Source organism: Leopardus geoffroyi, chromosome A1 (assembly GCF_018350155.1).
Source record: "Leopardus geoffroyi isolate Oge1 chromosome A1, O.geoffroyi_Oge1_pat1.0, whole genome shotgun sequence".
Taxonomy (NCBI): domain Eukaryota; kingdom Metazoa; phylum Chordata; class Mammalia; order Carnivora; family Felidae; genus Leopardus; species Leopardus geoffroyi.
In genome coordinates this window covers 221,092,761-221,113,547 of record NC_059326.1, presented here as the reverse complement: position 1 = coordinate 221,113,547, position 20,787 = coordinate 221,092,761, and the positions used below count along the sequence as shown (strand labels likewise).

The 20,787-nt window shown below is 35.8% G+C and overlaps 1 protein-coding gene and 1 long non-coding RNA gene across 3 annotated transcripts in view; one reads left to right on the top strand and one right to left on the bottom strand.

Moving 5' to 3' along the window:
- CDH12 (cadherin 12) overlaps positions 1-20,787 on the bottom strand; it is a 1,056,103-nt gene that overhangs the window by 939,187 nt on the left and 96,129 nt on the right. The gene's annotated exons all lie outside the window — the stretch shown is intronic.
- On the top strand, positions 10,294-18,890 carry LOC123578523. Its single transcript, XR_006702393.1, has 3 exons — positions 10,294-10,986; positions 16,997-17,093; positions 18,632-18,890. It is a non-coding gene; the product is annotated as an uncharacterized LOC123578523 (long non-coding RNA).

The window sequence follows — 20,787 nt, the reverse complement described above, 5'->3', positions numbered from 1 at the left end:
GTAATAAAAAAATAAAGCAAGAGTCCACATGGCTTGCTCTAAGCAAGCAAGCTAATAAAGAATCAGAGTGGGCTGATCTTCAGGAAGGCTGTGTAAAGATCTTCAAGAAAGAATAAATGAGCAATGGATTACTCTTCCATTTCTCTATAGAGAACAAACAGATAATGCAAAAATTTCTCCACTCAGGATGTCTCCATTTTCTACTGTGGGTATTTCTTTGAGGGAACTATCAAATCAACATAGGCTGCTCAAATTAAGTAACAAGGGTATATCAATGCATGCATTTAGAATGTACTGCCCAATTTAAAAATGAAATTTGCATATTTATACCTTTTTATATATTGATATATAATTTTACTATATATTACACACATATATACGTACACACACATGTACATACATATTCACATTCTTTTATGAGATGGTTAATTATATGTGTCAACTTGACTGAGTGCCCAGACATTTGGTCAAACATTGTCCTGGGTATTTTGGTGAAGATGTTTTAGGATAAGATGAACATTTAAACGTATACACCAATTAAAGCATATTGTTCTCCCTAACATGGGTGGGCATCACCCAGTTGGATGAAGGCCTAGACAGAACAAACAAGGTAATCCTCTGGGGATTAAGAGAGAAATTCTCCCGCTGAACTGAAACATAAGCTCTTCCTGGGTCTTGACCCTGCAGGCCTTCTGACAGGAACCACAACATCACTGCCTCTGGTTCTCAGGTCTTCAGACCTAAACTGGGACTCCACAGTGGATCCTAGGTCTCCAATTTGTTGACTCACCATGAAGATCTTGGAACTTGTTAGTCTCCTTAATCACATGAGCCAATTCTTTATACTAAATCTCTATCTATCAATCATCTCTCTCTTCTCTCTAGAGATAGATACATCTATATACATCCATATGTAAATATAGATATAGATACACACATGTAAATAATACGTATAGATATATATGTAAATATATAGATCTCTATAAAAATACATCCTGTTGGTTTCCATTAAGCATAAGCTCTTATGAAAAAATATTTTCGGGTGGTGGCAGGAATATTGGCATGACAAATTGTTACAAAAATAATGCAAAAATGATCAGATACATTTGTCTTCCTTGAGTGTTTAAATATATTAACACAAAATGCTATTTTCTCCAGGTTGCTCTCATCTAGATTTTTAGCATTCTTATTTGTAAGACTGTTTTCAGGTTAATATTTGGGGGAAGATAAACTATTAAAGATAATTACACATAAAGCATTATACTGATTATTTTACTTACGGTCCATAGTGGTACATATTTTGAAATATTAACTCATATTTTATGTAATAAAGGTATGGTAACATATTAAAGGCAGCAATACATTTTTAAAAATCCTTTTCTCTTACAGTGATTTTTATCTCTACCTACTGAAAAATACAAAATCCGTATTAAAACAGTCAAACTCTTTAACGGCTGACATTATTTCACAGTAACCATAGCTAACTTTTAGTAGTCATCTCTGACTGCCTAAAGTATTTCTTATGTGGTGTCATGTTCAGGAGTTTATTAAGTCCGGTTTCTACTGATAGAGATATTCTTACAGGAAATGTGTTTGTAATTCCTTAGAAGTAGAATTTATGGTTCAAAGAGCATATGTGTTTTTAATAGCTTTGACATAGAATGAGAAATTGCCTTACCAGAAAAGCGTATTGCCTTGAATCACACCACTATTACAGAAACGACCCCTGTTATCAAATCCTGGCCTATGCTCTTAATTAACATTTTACAAATCCATTTTTATCATTAAAAATACTCATTCATGTGAATTTGGTTAATTGTTATTTCTAATTGGTAATTAAAAGTTTCATCTTTTTATACCTTTTAGCCAATTGTTCTACTGAGAAATCATTTTTTTTTTTCCTGACACGTAAGAATGTTTTTATAATTTAAACGTGCTAATAGTGTGTCACCTCAAAAGGCATGCCTCTTCCAGGAATGTTACAGATAGCCATCCGTAGTTGTGTCTTTCCATAGTTGTGTTTTTATATTTAAATCTTAGGCATCTATCTCTGCATATGCTATCAGGTAAGCATTTAACCACTGTTTTTGCAAATAATCTGGCAATCAACTACAAAATGTTGATAATGTGGCCATTTTTTACCATGGACTTGAAATGTCCCTTTTACCATAATGTTGCAGTATTAAGAAACAAAAGTTCTGCTACTTATCATCTGTGTGACTCCCAGAAAGCTCAGAGACACTGGTCTCGGTGTTGTCATCTATAAACAGGGATAACAGTGCATACCTAATGAGGTTGGTTTAAAAATAAGTCAATCTATGTATGAAGAAAACTTGGGGAAAAAAAACTAGTTCACAGTTAATACAGTAAGTAACTATTGCATAGCAAACTATATGTACATACTATAATAGTAAATATATCTAAATATTGGGTCTTCTTCTAGAATTATTGATCCCTCTGTGACCTCTTTGTCTATACTCACGCTAAAATGAAATGTTACTTTTGCTTTATAGTTAGTTCACCAAATCACAGGGTCACAGATGTCATGCCATTCTTACTCAAATGTCTCTTCACTGTTCTTCCACAAGTAAAAATTATCGTCTTTATATCAAGTTTTCAAATGAGAAGTTAAGCAAACTAATAACTACACATACCCAATTAGGATGTTTTTATAATTGCAATTGTGTTAAAGGTAAATATCAGTGTGTAAAGATCTGTTTTCAAAATTGCCTCTTTTCACCTAGGAACATCAAAGTAGCATATTTTAAAGTACAGTGTTTAGTTTGTTGTTCAAGCAACAAAGCTGTATTCTTATAATGACACGGTGATTTAAAAGGCCAAAAATATTTACAGTGTGTGAAACAAAATAATTGGCCCACATGTGAAATATAATAATTGGTTCATCTGTCAAATGAAAGAAAATATTTTAGTATATTTCCCTAAGTATAATGTATGTAAGAATATAGCATGAACAAAATTTGTATCTGTGGAAGTTAAACCTCTACTGAGTGTCAAAGTAGACATTTAATTGCAACACAGACTGGCGAACTGCATATCTTCCTTTTTTTAATTGGTCTTCAGAGGTTATTTGGAGATATCCAATTATCACTCCATGAAACGCCACAACAATAGCAACAGTTTAAAAATAAATAAGGTCACCATCCTTTTCTACTAATGAGTAGTGCTAAAAAAGCACAGATCAAATATCACTGTTTTCTTATGTTTAGACCTGGTTTAACAGAAATTTGTCAAAAACTGTGTAAATATGGATATGTTGTCCATTTTGCCAAAGTAGAGACTTTAGTGTAGCTGTTTGTATTTTAAAAACTAACATAAAAGCACCTAAACATTACAGCTGTGTGTATCTATTCATGTCAACTTGTTTCGGGGGTTGCATGTATTTAAAGCCATACGTTATTGTTTTGTAATTGAATAAATGTAAGCATTACGTTGGTTTACTCTTCTTCATTTAATTTCTAATACCTGTCACTGCAATGGATTGAGTTGTTATTTAATATACATCTGTTAACCCGTATCATCATGTAATATATTGAATCAGCATGCTACCTAGTTCTTGGTAAACTACATTTGTAAAACTCTATGGTAAGCTTCCCTAAGAAAATTTAGCTTCAGATGTTTACATTAGAATTTTTACACATCATACTACTATGACCACATAAAAACAAGAGCAAACATTCATTATCTGACAGACCCAGACAATAGCAGCCTTCCAAATGCAGTGGTACACAGAATCACTGATAAAAACTTTAATAACTGATAACTGCATGAGTAGGGTGAGGCACTGGGTGACGTGAATTTCATCTCCTTCTCCTGATACCTACGACTTCATTCTGATATCCTAGCCCAAGACTCTCATTGCTTCCAAATCTTTAAAGCAATGGGTACTTTAACATTAAGTATGGGGCAAAAATAAGTTAAAACTCAACATGCAAGACCTTGTAAATGCTACTAAAAAAAATGATGAAAATGTTTATTATCAGCAGTTTATTTTACAGAAAGGCTATATCCTTAATCAATATCCTGTCATTTCTGAGTGATGGTGATATATAAACACTCAATGCAAGTGTCCAAATATATTAATATTGTACTTAAGTGGGTATTTTGTCCTCCTGTATAAGCAGTTTAATTATAACTGAGGTCATGTATTGACTTCTTATGGCTCAAAGTTTTGAGTCTTCTTAGTCTTCAATAAAGAGCATTACAAAATAGGTGACTTAATTTATAATTCCTTGTATTTCCAACTTTGCCTTGTATTTAAATAGAATATTCGTTTTTATGATCTTTTACTTTTAAAAAAATTATTCAGTAATAAAGTTATAACAAGCTGTGAGAATAGGAAAAGTTTACATTTTCTAAATTTTTGTATTCTGCTAATGCAAAAGCATTTGTCTCCATCTAGATAAACTCGAGTAGGGAAGAATTGGTACCCATAAAAAGCACCCATGTGCTATAATCATGGAGAGCAAACCTGATGACATGCCAAAGTGAAGATCCCTGCCATTGGGATAGATTCAGAGAAATGAATGTTTAAAACTTTTTCAAGGAATAAACTATTTTTTTAAACATCTTCAATTACCACGTGTGTAAAGCTAAACCACAAGACACAAATAAAGATTTTTTTTAAGAAAATGGACCAATACGCTGATGAGCATAAGTTCTATTTTCTGTATACAAGCAACTAAATTGATTTCCAGGGTGATGCTGTTTTAAGTGAAATATAGAGGAGAGTCCTCAAACGCTTCCAGGACTGGAAGTGGTTCTGTATAAAAGAAGATGATGGAATACACGAGACCTAAATGGGTAGACTGGATACAGTAAAGTACTTCCAAAATATAGATAACACTGGCAGCACAGAAAATGAGAACTCAAGTAAAACATTGGTAAGACCTGAGTGGAGGAGAAAAAAAAAAAAAAGCTAAAGATAAAAGCAGGGCCTCATAACCTTGACCTGCTCAGTATAGAATATTGTGTGAATGGAAATAAAGATGCATTTTGTTTTCTTCTGGACACTATTTCCAGACACTTAATGAAAGGCCTAGGCTATCTTTTATAATTCAAAGGAAGGAAAGCACACTTTTAAGATCAAAAGCAGCCTGTTTTTAGAATATATGAAAGACTCCGTAGAAAGTATGATGGATACAGAAATGAAATCCCAGAGAAATATCAGTAGACACTGCAGATATTATAATGATGTGATGAAATTTTAATATTAATTTCACTGTCATTAATTTCACTGTGCCTCCACCAAACCTTTTCTCTAGAAATGCTGTTTCATTACATTTTAATGAGAAAAGAGGAGAAAGCAAAAATCATCTCGCTCAAGGATTTAGTTTGTAGGGGCTCTCTGACTTCAGTTCATCAGTTACTGATTGCCTTCATACTAGTTCCTATGTGCTTGAGCCACAGTATTTGAAATCCACTGGTTTGGGAGACGAAGAGTTCTAGCACAGAATGACTATGATGAAAGCTTACCTGATGTGCGAAGGCAAGGTACAACTTACTGACTTGGGATTTTAAACAGAATGCTTTTAAGATACATGTAAGGAGTAGTTAATAACATAGGATTTGGCTTTGGTGGCTGTGTTAGAGCAGACAACTGTCACGATGGCACGTGAGCTGTAGTTTGCTAGGAGGTCAGAAGCAATCGCATAATCCAGAGCACAGAGGCAGGAGGGCCTGACACTTCCAGGTAATAGGGTTCAATGAGAGACATGGCTGATGACCAAATGAGAAATGAGCCTGGAAAGGGACATATGGTGCTGATGTCAAAATGTTCCTGTTGTCATGGGGTGCTTGGGTGGCTTAGGGGTTCAGCATCTGACTCTCGATTTCAGTTTAGGTCATGATCTCGTGGCTTGTGGGATTGAGCCCCACACTGCACTGCTGGTGCAGAGCCTATTTGGAATATTCTCTCTCTCTCTCTCTCTCTCTCTCTCTCTCTCTCTCTCCCTCCCTCCCTCCCTCTCTCCCTCCCTCACCTGCTTGTATGCACTCATTCTCTCTCTCTCAAAAAAGAAAAAAAAAAAAAGAAAATTTCCTATTGTCTTGAACTTCTTTGATTCACAGAATGCCTATCAAATTCTTTACAAAGCTGGCACAGCATTTTATATTTGGGTGAAGTGTAAAATGACATAATTGGAATCTTAGATATTTCCCCAAGTTCTCTTAGTTTACGGTGAATTATTTTAATTTTACTGAAGATCAATACTAAAAAAGGGGGCCAGATGATAAAATGGAAAACGAAATGTTATGGGTTTACCACATACAGACAAGATGATTTGTATAATTTTTGAAAGTTGATCACATTGGTGTACTAGTGTGAGTTTGAATGCATCTAGTACCTAAGGAAATCAAACTGTGGAACACAAAAGATTTTAAGTATCTACCGTGTATGTCATATCCATTCTTCTCCAACTATTTAGAGTGATTACTTCATGAAACAAAAGGCAAAATTGAATTCTGGTAGAACATGAAAATGAGCACTTAGAAGGAGCCCTCTCAACTGGATACGTGTTCAGAAATGCTTACTTCTATCCAACCACATGTACACATCCTACTACAAACAGTGCTCAATCATTATGTTATGTACCATTATTTTTGAGTTTCATAAACACACACATATAATCACTTCTCCATGCATGCCATTTCCCAATTCCTAAGAATGATCCATTTATCCCTCTTTCATTCACCACATACTCTTTGACCATTTTATGTCTTGGTTAACCTAGCACACATATTGTTCCTGTAGAGAAAAATGAATACTGTATTATAATTCCATACTTAACTATTGTAATAGATGAATTTATTTAAGTTGTGGAAGCAAAATGCAAGGTGCATGGATTTTCTCCCCTGCATATATTAGGAAGGCAACTGTAGAGGAGTGCTATTTAAACTGGGACTGGAACAAGGAGAACCACAACAGATGATACTGAAGACGAGAACTGTGTTCAAATTGTCGAGGGTCCTTAATGCCACATAAATGAAACTGGTCTATACTATGGATAATTCCAGGCCATTTGAAGTCTAAACTATGGCTTTAACTTGATCCACTTTCTATATCACAACAGTAATTGGATTGGATAGGTAAGAACAATGTGCAGAGAATCCAATTAGAAAAACCATGGCAGTAGTCCAGATAAGAGGACATGATAACCTAATGAAGGTAAGAGCAATGGAATAAAAGAATTAAAGAATAAAAAAAAAAAAAGAAAAGAAAAAGAAAAAGAAAAAGAAAAAAGATATGGTAATGGAGATACAAAAAAGATCCATCATCCACACAGATAGTTCTAGGTCAGAATGAGGAGTTAGTGGGTAACCTATACAGGGTGGTATAAGAGATGAACTAATGTAAAATATACTAGAGTATCTAATCTGGGATACCGATGATAGTATTAAAGTAGAGAACTCAGATTGAGAAGTCGATTGGGGAAGTATGGGAAGAAAGAGAATAAGGTTTTTAACAAAACAATGGTGAAGCACTTGCAAGATACGAAGGTAAGACCATGTGACACCTGGATGGATAGGAGGCTCTGTATACATTTATATACATCTGTATATATCTATATACATTTAGGGAAGTTAACATTTAGTTGGTATTTAATGTTAGGAAAATATATACTCAAAAAAAAAAGTATGGAGAGAAGAAAACATGGGGATAGGTTTATAACCCTGTAATAAAAACTAAACATTTAAAATAAACCTTTGGGGGTGCCTGGGTGGCTCAGTCAGTTAAGCATCCACCTTCAACTCAGGTCATGATCTCGAGGTTCATGAGTTCGAGGCCCATGTGTGGCCCTGTGCTGACAGCTCGGAGCCTGGAGCCTGCTTCGGATTCTGTGTCTCCTTCTCCCTCTACCCCTCCCCTTATCACGCTGTCTCTCTCTCTTTCTCAAAAATGAATACATATTTAAACAATGAAAATAAACCTGGAATTTCAGTTGGCCTCTTTTTTTCATGTCAACATACTGCTAAGAGTCTTTTATATCTATGGTTATTTTCACATATTTAGTTAACTAACATCACTTCTCTGGATGCCATATAAATTGTTATGTTACAGATAAAGTTAGCTGTTACCTCTGGAAGATTTATCATCAGTCTTAAAATAGAACAGAACAATAGCATCAACATTAATGTTTCCTATACCCATTTGGAAGGTATATGCAAGAAGTTTCACTTGATCATTCGAATACATCTGCTGCCAAACCAGTATCATGTGCTCACTGATAATTCTGATGTTATTGGGTTTGGCTACGTTGCCAGCTAGGAAAACATCTCCAATAATCTAATGACACTTCACAGTAATATTCTGATCATATTTTATTCAAAACACTTATGATAACATACTACTATACACAGTTATTATTTGTGGGAAAATAGAGTGTCATTATATGTACATAAACATTATAGAAGCACTGTTTGAAGATTGTTGGTACTTAGAAATCTATTTGGACCATTTTCTCTACACAGTTAGCCAGCAGATGCTACACTCTATTTTTTGGGAAAGTGATCAGCTATAAGACTAAACCAAGTCAGCTCACAGATGCTGTATAGTTTAAGTTAATTGCTATCATTTCCACTTAGAGATGTTCAAAAGAAAAAGCAGCAAATCTAGTACTAGCTATTAAAAACTAAATGTATTATATTACAGCAACAGCTGCTATTTATTTTGTTTTTGCTTCACGGCAGGTATAATTAATATTGTTTTAAGCATAGATTTATAAAATTTTCTCCATGGGTAGTCCCATTAGAGAAAATGTTTGCATTCATATACCCATGGAGATTCTTTTAATATTTGCTAATATAGAACATTACGGTGGAGAAAAAAACCTTAATGTACCATGTACTAAATTAATTAACAGCAGAGTGACTTCAATAATTAGGCTTTCAAAGAAACCAAAAAGTATGAAAGCTGCATCAACAATGATTTTCATGAAGCATTATGTCTTTTCCATCTGAACTTGTTTCTTGAATCCAGTGGTATTCTAAACATGAGACTTGCCATATGTATCATTTGTCAGGTTATGCCTGTTTTACGTTATGCCTGAGTTAGGCCACGGGGATGTAGAGATAAAGAAAACTGACAGGGTATCTGTCCTAGAATGTACATGTTCTTGAAGAAGACAGACAAAGACAACCATAAACACATAAACACCTAAATACATGATGATTTTATATAGTGTTAGTTTCTGTGGAGAAAATAAACAGGTTCATAGGGATGGATACAGTGGAAGGCAGCCTGAGCTAGAATAAAATGGTCATTGAGTATCTCCTGTGGGGGTGATCTTTTGGCAAAGACCAGACTGAAAAGAAAGAGCCGAGCATGTGAAAACCTAGGGGTGCACGTTCAGGCAGAATAAGTATCAACTACAAAGACTCTAAAATATGAACAAGAGTGATAAATTCAAGGAAGAGAACGAAACTCAGGGCTTGAAAATATGGAGTGAAGACTAAGACAGGAGATAAGTGTGTGAAATAAAGAGATCGCGTTGAATTTCGTGGGCCTTGCTGAGGAGTGTGGGTTTTATTCTAAATGCAAAGCAAAGGCAATAGAACACTTGTAGCAGGGGAATGATTTAACATGCTTCAAAAGAAAAACAAATGGCTTTTTTTTACACTATCTGTTGAACAAGTGGAAGAGGAGGAAGTGGAGAAGCCAACTGCTATTAGAAGCATAATGTGGGGTACCAGAGTAAAGTTGAAACAGAAGGAATAGAAAGCAAAAGATATGGCTGAAATCTATATGTTTTCAGTCAAACAGAAGTCTCATGGATTAATTCCCTTTTGGTCCTAAAATTCTTAAATTTTCACTTTAAGAAACACTAGTATTCTCTTAGTTCTTATAAATCTTCAGCAATAATTTATTTTGCAAACAAAAGAGCAATCAAAATCCCTATTAACTAACTTGAATCCTGTCTCTTGCAATTATGCATATCTTCTCATTTGTTCTTCTTAATGAAAAGGGGAACAGCTGTTTACCATCATCCATACGTTCTTTTTATAAAATTCAAGTAGATTACTAAGGAGTCCCTACGCCCATGATGCTTGATTCAAATACAATCACCCAGACTGACTATCTGAGGTCAAAAGCACTGGTCCAGGGATCAGGTCCCTGTTCAGGAGAAAAAAAAAAAAAAAAAAGCACTGAATATGATTTGTAATTTCAGTGACAAAAATAACCTAGCAACCATCCATTACGAAACCAAAATAATAAGAACCATTTTATGGAAGCAACTGAATCAGAAAAAAAAAAACAAAAAAATATATGCCAGCAAATAATGTGAACGTTTTTAGAAATTTGACTAATAAAGTCACTTCACTGTGCATCAGTGACAAGAGGGGGATGTCCGTGAGTTTGCTAAGTGAATATTTGTTGTAGCTTGTTCTAGAAACTAGAGTAACAACTCAAAACAGTGTCTCTGAATTCACAGAGACACACACTAGTGGATGATTTAGGTAAGTGAAGAGGCAAGAACCAGAGGAGTATTCCAGACGATGGGAAGAAAAAAAAAATTATGGGATCTAGATTTTGGGAATCCAGGGTGAGACCTGAAGGAGCAGAATCATCCAGGGAAAGAGGAGGAGGGAAGAAGAACACAGAAGTGGAGGGCACTTGAGTAACAGCAGCTGCACAGGTCTGCCAGCCACGTGGACAACGGAATGGGGGGAGAAGACGGATGTCAAAGAAACTGCTTAGGAGTTTGTAGTGACAAGTTCTCCATCTACATGAATATTTGAATCGTGTCATGCTACTTGAGACCCTCTAATATCAGCTGCAGAGAGCAGAAGGAAAATAGGACCCATAGGACTCATCTTTACAATGTGAATATAAATACCCCTTAGGCTTTAACTCACATTTTGTTTTTCTGTGTTTTCTTTTCTGCTTCAGTTACAGAGGATAATCTCTACCAGAAAACACGGGGTATGAAGTTAGATCTGTCTGGAAGCACAAGCAAATCTGAATCCAAGGTAGGGATTTAGCACATTTTCTAACGTCCTTTGTGTTTCATGTTCCTTAAATCAGTTACTTTTACTCATTCTGCTTTTACAGTCACTAATTTTCAGACACAAAATATTTAACGTGTGACATATCTAAAATCAAAGTTTCCTAGTACAGCTTGCTTGCTTGCTTTCTTGCTTGCTTTCTTTCTTTCTTTCTTTCTTTCTTTCTTTCTTTCTTTCTTTCTTCAAGTTAGTTAACATATAGTGTAGTATTAGTTTCAGGAGTAGAACTTAGTGATTCATCACTTACATACAACACCCAGTGCTCATCCCAATAAGTGCCCTCCTTAATGCCCCTCACCCATTTAGTGCATTCCCCCACCCACCATCCCTACAGCAACTGTCTGTATTTAAGAGTCTATGTATTTAAGAATTTCTTATGGTTTGCTTCCCTCTCTGTTTTTATCTTATTTTTCCTTCCCTTCCCTTAAAGTTCATCTGCTTTAAGTACAGCTTTCTAATATCATTTTTCATTATAGATACTAATTCATCCTATTGTTACATGTACTAGTTTTTATTCAAAATGTGATATTTATTTGGGAGCATTTGGTGTTTTTCTATGCTCATTTCCTGTGACTGATAGGTCACAGACAACTTATCAGCTATAAATCATTCAACTTTATAAGGCTAATCCATGGAGACAATGATAAATTCTGAGGTTTTCAGCAAATCCTATGTGGGCTGAAGTTTAAGTTTTGTTCTAAGATAATATTCTTCTCCAATTTTTAACTATTTTAAAACAATGAGCAAAATAAAGCATACTTATGCTGAAAGGTTTTGAAGGTGGAAAAGCTTATGAAGAAGTGAAAGATTTTATATATTTGAAACTTTACTAAAAACACTTAATTTGCAAATACAGACCTAATTCTTAATTAAGTATTATTAACGTGGGCAAGTTAACTGCTTTCAATCTCAGCTTGTAATTTGGAAAAATAATGGTACCAACTTTATACTACTGTATCTAATGAAATGTGCTGAAGGAAATTCCTCTTATGTAGAAGAGGCAAGAAAATTCTTTATTCCATTATAAGTCCAACATATGCAATGTATTATTAGCAGGAATTATTTTCTTTTTGCCATTAAACAAATTTGTAAAAAAATAAATAAAAAATAAAAACCACTGACTTCAAATATAATCTCCAAAATTTTTCCATCATATTATTGTTTGATGTTTTAAAAAAAAAACCTTCCAAATTCTATTGTGATTAATTAAGTCAAGGTATGTATTGAATGTCTTTTTCCTGACACTTTGATATACCCGATCAAGTTAAGGACTTCATAACGGGGTGATCGTCTTAGATTATCTGGTCAAGGCAATCTCATCACAAGGGTCCTTGCAAGTGGGCAGTGAGGCAGAACAGGGAGAGCAAGAGAAAAGATGTGAGGATGGAGCTCAGACAGACACAGGCAGGACTTCAGGCCTGGAAGATAAAGGAAGAGGGCCGTGAGCGCAGGGATGCGGAAGCCCTGTCTGAGTGGGAAAGCAAGGGAACAGGTTCACCCCTACAGCCCCAGAAGGCAAGCAGCCCTGCCAACATCTTGACTTCACCCAGTGAGACCCACCTCAACTTCCTAACCTGCAGAACTATAAAAAAAACTCAGTTTGCATTGGGTTAAGCCAGTTTGGTGGTAATTCATTACAGCAGCAAATTGAAAACTAATAGAAGCACTAAAAATGAAAGTGAATTGCTGAAATAGTAACCTTTAAGGCACACTTTAACATTAACAAAATAAATGATCAAATTATGGTAGTCTTCTTTTGAAAGAGCCTGAATGTCCATCAACTGATGAATGGATAAAGAAGGTGTGATTTATATACACAATGGAATATGACTTGGCAATGAGAAAGAATGAAATATGGCCTTTTGTAGCAATGTGGATGGAACTGGAGAGTAATATGCTAAGTGAAATAAGTCAGGCAAAGAAAGACAGATACCATATGTTTTCACTCTTATGTGGATCCTGAGAAACTTAACAGAAGACCATGGGGGAGGGGAAGGGGGGGAAAAAGTTAGAGAGGGAGGGAGCCAAACCATAAGAGACTCTTAAAAACAGAATAAACTGAGGGTTGATGGGGGGATGGGAGGGAGGGGAAAGTGGGTGAGGCATTGAGGAGGGAACCTGTTGGGATGAGCACCGGGTGTTGAATGGAAACCAATATGACAATGAATTTCATATTCAAAAAAAATTATGGTAGTCTTCTTTATAAGCAAAAAAAAATGTTGAGTAGAAAACAGAACTAATACTTTTTAAAAATAGTAAAAGAATTTCTCAATTAATCAAATAATTTCTTTATCAGTAATGTCATCACATGGTAAAGGAACTAAAACTAAAGCAATGTTACATTAATTAATTACCCAAATGATTACAAAAATTTCGTAAGAATGTTGTTACATCTTAAACTAGTAAATTAAAATACATTATATTTTATGACTAAAAAATAAAGTTAAAAATAGAACTTAGGTTCCAGGAATCGCACTACTACAAATTTATCCAAATAATATAAGAACACTAATTCAAAGGGGGAACATGCACCCCTAATGTTTATAAGCGGCATTATTCACAATAGCCAAAATACAGAAGCAGCCCAAGTATCCATCAACTGATGAATGGATAAAGATGTGGTATACACACACACACACACACACACACACACACACACACACACACACTCAACGGAATATTATTCAGCCATAAAAAAGTGAAATATTTATTCGATCTGAAGGGAAACCAGAGGGGCGCCTGGGGGCTCAATCAGTTAAGTGTCTGACTCTTGGTTTTGGCTCAGGTCATGATCTCACGGTTTTGTGGGTTTGAGCCCCACATCAGGCTCTACACTAGAAGCGTGGAGCCTGCTTGGGATTCTCTCTCTCCCTCTCTATCATTCCCTCTCCCCTCTGTCATTCCCTCCCCCGCTCACACCACCTCTGTCTCTTTCAAAAATAAATAAATTTTTAAAAAATTTAACAAGAAACCAAAGTATGCAACAAGAATGAAATCTTGCCATTTCCAACAACATAGATGGAGCTAGATAGTATGATGCTAAGTGAAATAAGTCCATCAGAAAGACAAATACCACATGATTTCACTCATATGTGGAATTAAAAACAAACAAACAAACAAACTAGCAAAGGGAAAACATAAGAGAGAAAGAGACAGACAGACAGAGAAACCAAGAACAGACTCTTAATTTAAGAGAACAAACTGATGATTACCAGAGGGGACATTAGTGGGGGGATGGGTTAAATCGGTGATGAGAATTACAGAAGTTAGTTGAATGATTTCATAGCATAGTGCCCTGAAAAAAAAAAAAAAGATATGAAACAGAATAAATTACCAAGTAACATTTTTATTTGGGTATTGAGTATGATTTTTCAGATATTGGAAAGAAGCATTCTGCTATAGAGTCCTCCCAATTGAGTGAGCGTGAGAGATGTTGGGCGTACTTAGTTCCTGATCCAGTATGCATCAGGGAAGCCACATCCTCGTCATTAAGTGTGCGTGTTGGGGGCAGAGGGAGAGAAGCAGGGAGCGCTAAAGTAAAATGAAGGTCTTGGTGCTTCTAAACTCTACTCACCTCCCACCCCCGAGTCCATTCTCTGACAGCTTCAACCTACATCAGTCATCCTGACACTTTTTGCTCCAAAGAACAAAACCATTAAGGCATCGTCTTCCTCTTCTCAATGCTAATATCTAACTTTATTAAACCAATGTGATTTGATACACATGTATGCTATGGAATATAAAAGTTATGAAAAGCAATTATTACTTCTTTCTATCACTGTCTTTTGGAATTGTTACTTCTAAGTGGTTTCAATGCATTAACTAGTTATAATCAAGGGATATGTTTTCATAGGACTAAAAACAGCATAAATGGAAACAATGTGTGAGTTTGAAAAACTGGCCTTCATATATTCCTATAGCTACAAATAATAGATTCATGTAGCTACAAATATATATTTCTGTAGCTACAACGGATTCTACCTCAAAATTCTACATTTGTACCCTTATAAGCACTATACTGAAGAGTATCTAATCTGTTCCCTTTTCCCAATCTCCACATCAGGTTACTTTGAAGAGAGAACTACCTATTTTCTTTGCCTCAGAGATAAACAAAGTCAGGGGTACACATGGAAATATAAATTCCCCCAAACAATAGTACTTTCAGGAAAAGCTAACAAACCCTTATTTCACATGTTTTTCAGTGCAGAACTCCAGTTTGCAAGGATGGATAAATGCAAATTTTACCATTCTGAGTCATGGCTATCTTAAAAACTACCAATATAATTCAATCCCTTTTATTCCAAATATATTAAAGACCAGATAAAATAAAATTTAAAAAATAAAGCCAATAGATATTAATTTATGGAATAAAACCACTAGAAACAAAAGTTTTTATCTATTTATTTTTATTCAGAATTTATGGAATAAAACCTCTAGAAACAAAAGTTTTTATCTATTTATTTTTATTCAGAATAATGTTGATGTCATTCCCCTTTTGTATTAAGCATAGGATACTGTCAAGGTTTATATTTTTAAACTTTGATTAGCCAAATATAAACATAGGGAATTCAGTAAGATTGTATTTATAAAGCCTTAAGGCTTTTTTTTTTTTTTTTTTTTTTGCTTCCACTTTTTGGGTATATACCTGTTCATGTGTAGCCTACAAACAGTATCAAATAATATAACACTTTTAATCTGTCCTAAATTGTTACGCTATGTTTTTGGATAAGCAAGTTAGAAGTGCCAAAAACGGATGCAACGTATCTATAAAGTAATAGAACATCTTTGCTTTTATTAGACTGTAATTCTTAACCTGAATAATTCCACTAATACTTCCTTCAGAAAACTTGATGCTGTAAATCTCATCTGAAAAATCCCTTATTTTAAAATGACAGATTGTTGGGGCGCCTGGGTGGCTCAGTCGGCTAAGCGGCTGACTTCGGCTCAGGTCACGATCTCGCGGTCCGTGAGTTCGAGCCCCGCGTCGGGCTCTGTGCTGACAGCTCAGAGCCTGGAGCCTGTTTCAGATTCTGTGTCTCCCTCTCTCTGACCCTCCCCTGTTCATGCTCTGTCTCTCCCTGTCTCAAAAATTAAAAAAAAAAAAAAAAAAAAAAAGGTTAAAAATAAATAAATAAAATGACAGATTGTTAAGTGGCCTGAAGTAATGAGTCCTGACTGTTGTATTTCCCTGTGTACTGCTCAAAGTTCCTAACAGCATTTTTACAAACGTTCAGAGGTTTAGACATGTTTCTGGAAAGAATAAGCACATGTTACGATAGCAAATACTGATCAAAACACTTTTATGCGATAATGGTAACAGTGCTACACATTATATTTGTAACATTCAAGGAGGTATAAATTCTCTTTAGAAATCTTCATTTTGTTATAAGTAATGACATAGTTCCGTCAACTTGAAGAACAAAGAATACTTGAGAAGATAAATACAAAAGATAAATATGACTTATATCATTATATTTGTATTTACTACCATTCCTTATTTCTTCCTATACTTATTTCACATTTTATCTAAAATACTATGCTCAACATCTGTTAAATATGTAAAAAAAAAAAAAAAAAAAAGACTTCACAGGACTTGTTTTTTATCCAAATCATTATTTATGTTCCATGTTAAATTTCTAATTCTTATTAGGATTCTTAACGTATCAAATGTGAAATCATGAGAATTCTTAAGAAAACTCAGGCCATTATTCAGTCTTTCAACTTGCTGATTCTAATTGTTCATCTTACTTGCTTTTCCCATTTCCTATTGATGCTGTCTCTTCTCTGATATCCTTCCTCTGCTTCCTCCATCAAAGTGGGCATTTCGCTGGGCAGCAGCACTTGGCTAATGATTAACAGTGGAGAAACAAAGGTGATATGTGCCTTTAGGGTCCTGCTTTTAAAATCCAGAAAGCACGCCTCCTTCCTTCCTGGAGGGGGATACTCCCACATGTAACTTCTCTTCTCCCCGCAGGATGGAGGGTAGGATCTGGGCTCCCAGACCACAGGAGAAGATGAAGACAGCACACCGTGAGCCCTGGACCACACTCTTTGGAACGGCTGTATCTAAGGTATTATTTACGCTGTTTAAATCTTCAAATTGGAGACCTGCAGGAGAGTATTTATCTTGCTTAACTGTTTTGGTGGGGTTTTTTGTTGTTGTTGCCGTTGTTACAGCAGCTTAGAATTTATATCAACTATTTCCTTGGTGAAGAAAACATAACCTCTAGCGTTCAGGATTAGATCACTTTGATTCACGGTCATACTGATTCACGGTCATATTGCTTCACTTTTCGGAAGAAATTGGTAATGGTTAGTTATGAGTAGTATAAAAAGGTCTTGGTGATTATCAAGTTGTCTTATTAAATACCTTATTAATTAAATTAATTTTCAGATTAAAAATCTGCTATTTTTGTATGTTCAAATATAAATTCCAAAACATAGAGTCTTTCATTAAAACAATTAAAAACTGGGATGCCTGGGTGGCTCAGTCAGTTAAGTATTCAGACTGGCTCAGGTCATGATCTCACAGTTCCTGAGTTCAAGCCTCTCATCAGGCTGTCTGATGTCAGCAGAGAACTCACTTCAGATCCTCTGTCCCCCTCTCTCTCTGCCCTGCTCATGCTCCTGCTCACTCACTCTCTGTCTCTGTGTCTCCTCTCAAAAATAAATAAACATTTAAAAAATAAAATAAAATGAAATAATAAAAACTACTGGGACACCTGAGTGGCTCAGTCAGTTAAGCGTCTGATTTCACCTCAGGTCGTGATCTCATGGTTCGTGAGTTCAAGCCCCGCATCAGGCTCTGTGCTGACAGCTCAGAGCCTGGAGCCTGCTTCAGATTCAGTGGCTCCCTCTCCCTCTCCCTCTGGCCCTCCCCTGTTCATACACCCTCTCTCAAAAAAAAAAAAATAAAAATAAAAATAAAATTTTTAAAAAGCATCCGACTGTTGATTTCAGCTCAGGGCAGCATCTCATGGTTTGTGAGATTGAGCCGCATGTGGGGCTCTGCACGAACAGTGAGAAGCCTGCTTGGGATTCTCTCTCTCACTCTCTCTCTGCCCCTCCTACACCCATGCGCTTGTGCGTGCATGTGTCCACGCTCTTTCTCTCAAAATAAATAAACTTAAAAAATAACAATAAATAAAAACCACCAACATATACTGATATATTTATCTATCTGTTATTTATCTTTCCAGTACTCCACATGCCTTTTTCAGGTACACAATTTTGAACAATTAACTGCTAAAGTTTATAATTCGTTTGTAGGTTTTCCGATAATCCTTAGTGACCTTGGATTTTCAGCTTTGTCAACTTCTCAATAACCACTTATAAAAGTCAGAAGAAAGAATTGGTCCCTCACGAAATCCCTTAAATGAAGTAAATTTTAAAATCCTTTCATGCATTACACTGCCAATCACTGTGGCTAATCCCATTCAAGCTCCATAATTAGTATCCCAAGGTAGGGATTCCCACCTGTACCATGGTGTACAACATCACGAAATGGGGAGGGGGATATGAAAGAAAGGCTCCCAGCAGACCTCTACATGACAAAATGTGTGAATCAATTTTCATTAATTCTGCCTCTTTAAATCTGTCCGCTCTTTAGGAGAGATTGCTCTCTGCCTCAGACACTATCGCAAGATAATTAACAGAACCACTGCTGGAGACCGATGATAGCACAGGCAGCAGCTGATACCTGTGGCAGGAACTCCCTGCCATCCCAGTGCCATCGAACTGTGAAGGAAAAGGACACGCAGTGCTGTGCCACACTAATTTTACTAAACAAGTGCATTATTTATAGCAGGCATTACAGGGCTGTATGTATCTATCACGTAACAGAAATAAAGCAAATGGTTTCTAAAACACTTTCAACTCTTCTGGCAACTATTTTAGACTCTGTGACAAAGTATCTCTAAATAAGATCACCCAGGGTCCCTATGAGCAGCTATAATAGTGTGCACATTGACTTGAATGCCGCCACACAGAAATACTCAAATTCGTTATCACTTTTCCAATTGCAAAGATCTGCTCATCCGTTCAATGACTAAATTTTCATAGTCACAGGAGCCTGATATCTATTTACTTACTTATTTACTTATAGTGGCCAATGGAAGGGCTACACCACTGTAGATTAAACTATCATGATAAAGGTAGCCTCAAATAATCATCTCTATATTCAAGATGCTTCAGTCACTACTTCTTGAGAAATCTATTATTGTCTAGTGTGTCCCAAATTTTCTTTTCCATCATCATTAGATCAGACAACCTCTGAGGAATCTCATACTTACTACGTATTCTCCATTTTTTATTATTTATTCAGGAAATAACAGGATTTTAAAATTGAATAAGATCCTGGCCAGGATCCCATACAGAGAGTCAGGAAACTCAAAGATGTTAAAAGACTTACTAAGTCCTTCAGTTAGTGAGACGTGGAATCAGAACTGGCAACCGGGATTTCTGACTTGTGACCCAGCACGTAATTCACTAATGAGACTCCTTTGCAATATCAGAAATAAATACTTATATTGATTTCAAAGAGGCCACCACGAATGGATTCTTGCTGCCAAAGTCTTGTTGGACTCTTCTATTCTCGAACATCTTGTATACGCACATAAACTTTAGAAGTGAAATGACATACTTTCCTGTCCTAGTTCTAAACAATTCTGGAAAAACTTTTTTTCCCTGTTTTTATGCAACAACAAAAAGCCCTGAGATTAGGCAAAATAACTTCACTGCTGCTTCCTGGAGATATTTCCTCCTTGAAGACTTTGAACCAACTGAAATAATGTACCTATTGGGACTAGCAAGTGGCCTATCAGTACCTGCCTCGACTATACCTCCATCAATCCAGAGCTATTGAGCCATAACCTCTTCCCATTCCAAACAAGCCCCTTGAATTGCAGGACTTGTTTAAAATTATTCAGATTAAGAAATCATTTTTAATGAAATGCTATACGTATCTGTCCCTGATTTCTCCTTTCCAAGATGTTCTTTAACCTCCGTCAAGATGGTGTTATCACTTGTACTGGTCAGGGTCTCTAGAGAAACAAAATCAATAGAATGTGTATTTATATACAGAGAGAGACAGATTTATTTTAAGAAGTGGGCTCATGTGACTGGGAAGGCTGCCAAGTCTTAAAACGTCCTGGATGGGCTGCTAGGCTAGAAACCAAGGGAAGAATGATGTTGCAATTCCAGTCCAGAGGCATTCTGCTGGCAGAATTTCCCCTTCCTCAGAGGAGAAAAATCTTTTTTCTTAAACTCTTTAACTGTTTGGGTGAGGCCCACCCACATAATGGAGCCTAATCTGCTCACTCAAAGTCTCCTAATTAAAATGTTAATTGCGTTAAAATACCTTTATAGCAACGTTCATAAGTCAACATGTGTCTGGGCACTGTGGCCTCGCCAAATTGACACATAAATTTAACATTACATGCCTTGTAGCAGCCAATTACATACAAGTCTACATCATTTTATTGTGTTTCATGTTATTGCCATTTGCATATATGATATGTTTTACAAGTTGACAGTTTGCAAGAACCCTGCACTAAGCAATTCCATCGGCACCATTTTCCAACAGGATCGGTTCACTTTGTGTCTGTGCATCATATTTTGGTAATTCTTTTAACAGTTCAAACAATTTCATTACTATTACATGTGTTATGTTAACTTGTGATCCATAATCTTTGATGTTACTATTGTAATTGTTTTGGGGTGCCATGAACTGTACCCATATAAAACGGCGTACTTAAGTGATAAACA